Source organism: Moschus berezovskii, chromosome 23, assembly GCF_049115385.1.
Source record: "Moschus berezovskii isolate FMDL1 chromosome 23, NW_MosBer_1.0, whole genome shotgun sequence".
NCBI lineage: Eukaryota > Metazoa > Chordata > Mammalia > Artiodactyla > Moschidae > Moschus > Moschus berezovskii.
Window position 1 is genome coordinate 59239210 of NC_142482.1, and position 2162 is coordinate 59241371.

At 51.2% G+C, this 2162-nt stretch overlaps 2 long non-coding RNA genes across 2 annotated transcripts in view; one reads left to right on the forward strand and one right to left on the reverse strand.

The window, feature by feature from the left end:
* Positions 1-1246, reverse strand: part of LOC148774222 (uncharacterized) — a 13337-nt gene extending 12091 nt beyond the window's left edge. Inside the window, exon 1 of the long non-coding RNA XR_016036090.1 lies at positions 1112-1246. This is a non-coding gene — a long non-coding RNA (uncharacterized LOC148774222). The remainder of the gene's footprint in view (positions 1-1111) is intronic.
* LOC148774223 (uncharacterized) lies at positions 829-1645 on the forward strand. Its single transcript, XR_016036089.1, has 3 exons — positions 829-861; positions 1146-1305; positions 1420-1645. It is a non-coding gene; the product is annotated as an uncharacterized LOC148774223 (long non-coding RNA).
* Positions 1646-2162: the final 517 nt, after the last annotated feature.

Consider the following 2162-nt stretch of genomic DNA (forward strand, 5'->3'; position numbering starts at 1 on the left):
AAGCCTGGCCACCAAGCCCCAGCCCTGATGGACCAACACATGCTCCCCAAATCCCCATGGGACCAGCTCAGCCTTTGTCCAAGTTCAGCTTCTCTTTCTGCCCAAACTGGACTGCTCCACCCTCCCCCCCTGCAGGTGTCAGTGTTCGGCACATGTGCTCAGTCGTGTCCGACTCTTTATGACCCCACAAACTGTAGCCCACCAGGCTCCTCTGTCCATGGGATTCCCCAGGCAAGAGTACTGGAGTGGGCTGCTATTTCCTTCTCCAGGGGATCTTCCCCACCAGGGGATCGAACCCCAGTCTAGTGCATTAGCAGGTGATTCTTTACCACTGCACCACCTGGGGACCCTAATAAATGCTCCACAAGCCAAACTCCATCTCAGCATCTACACCCTGGAAACCCCAACTTGTGACGCTAAGGAAGCAGAATCTCAGAAAGTGAGTGAAGCTTCCCAGGGTCCCAGTGCAGTGCTGGCAGAGGAGGAATTTGATGGGGCTCTGGTCTCTCCAGTGGGATGTGCTGTTTCCAGAAGCACCACATACCTCCCAGAGGCCTGAATCTGGGAAAGTACCATCCACACCGTGCCTCTGCTCCAGCTTTCGGCTGCTTGGGTGAGGCAGCCTAGCCACATTTAACACGTCTGTGTAGGAAACTGGATTCTCGGTCACAGCTGGTGACCTACCCTGCAGTGTAAGAAGGTGAGCTGTCCATTTCCTATGCAGCAACTAGGAAAAGGTTCACGGATGAGTCAGAATCAGAGGAAGAGTCAGAGGAGGAAGGGGAGGAGTCAGAGGAGGAAGGGGAGGAGTCAGAGGAGGGGGAAGGGGGACTGTGGAAGAGGACGTTCTCACAGCCGCAGGTGGGAACAGTAGAAGCATTTCCGAGTTTTGACAAAAAACCTTAAAAACAGTAGTCTTTGATTTCCTAATTGCAGTAAATTAATGTATGGGGAGTGGAAAGAACAAAAAAGATGAAAGGATCAGCAGTCCTTGTGAGTCCCTGCTTTCGTCCTTGGGGCTTTGGTGGCCTCAGGATCAAAAACCTCACTTTATTTCCTGGCCGCCGGGTAGGTCCCTCCCCTGTGTCCCAGAGGCTGGTTATTTCCTTACCTTTTTATGTTAAACCACTGGCTGCACTTTGTAGGTTAGATCGCATGATGGTTGGATGGCATCACCGACTCAGTGGGCGTGAATTTGAGCCAGCTGCAGGAGACAGTGGAGAACGGAGGGACCTGGCGAGCTGCTGTCCATGAGGTCGCAAAGAGTTGGACACGACGTAGCAACTGAACAACAGCCATCACTGTGTAATCTGTTTATGGCCTGTTCTTCCCCTCTAGGCTTTGGGGGTCCTCGGGTCGGGCTCTGTCACGACCTTGTGTGTTTCTCTAGTGACCTCTTGCGCTCCTCTCTCCTTGCAGGGAGGAGGCACTGATGACGTCCTCGGTGAGTAAAGTGACTGAAGGTTAAGTCGTGAGCAATGGCTTATCTTCCAGACCGGCAGTTCCTGCAGGCGATGGGCGTCCGTGGCAGGGAGGAGACCGCGGTGTCCCTAGTGACTCCCAGACCAATGAGCTTCTGATTCCTTTATTCAACTGCGGGATGTAGCCGGGGGGCTTCTGTCCATGTTTCCTTAAGAAGTAAAAGCTTACTTTATTGCACTTTGCAGATACTGTGGTTGTTTTTTTTTAATTGAAGGTTTGTGTCAACTCTGTGATGTCAGATGATGGTTAACTTTTTTTTTAGCATTATTTTTTTAAAGTCTTTATTGAATTTGTAACAATGTTGCTTCTGCTTTTGTTTTGATGGTTTGGCTGCAAGGTATGTGGGATCTTAGCCCCCTAACCAGGAATCGAACCCATACCCCTTGCACTGGAAGGTGAGAACTTCATCGCTGGACCGCCAGGGAATAAAGTATTTTAAATTAAAGTTTGTACATTGGTTTTCTAGACTTCATGCTCTTGTGCACTTTATAGACTACAAGTGGAGTGCAGACATAACTCACACGCCTGGGAAACCAAAGCCCACGTGTGACTTGCCCTGTCGGGACACCCGCTTTATTGTGTGCTCTGGAATCCACCCTGCAGTCTGCGAGGTCTGCCTGTGTGTGTTCTCCCGGTCCCGTCTGGCTCCTGCTTCGGGTCCAGGTGGAACTCCCTCCCAG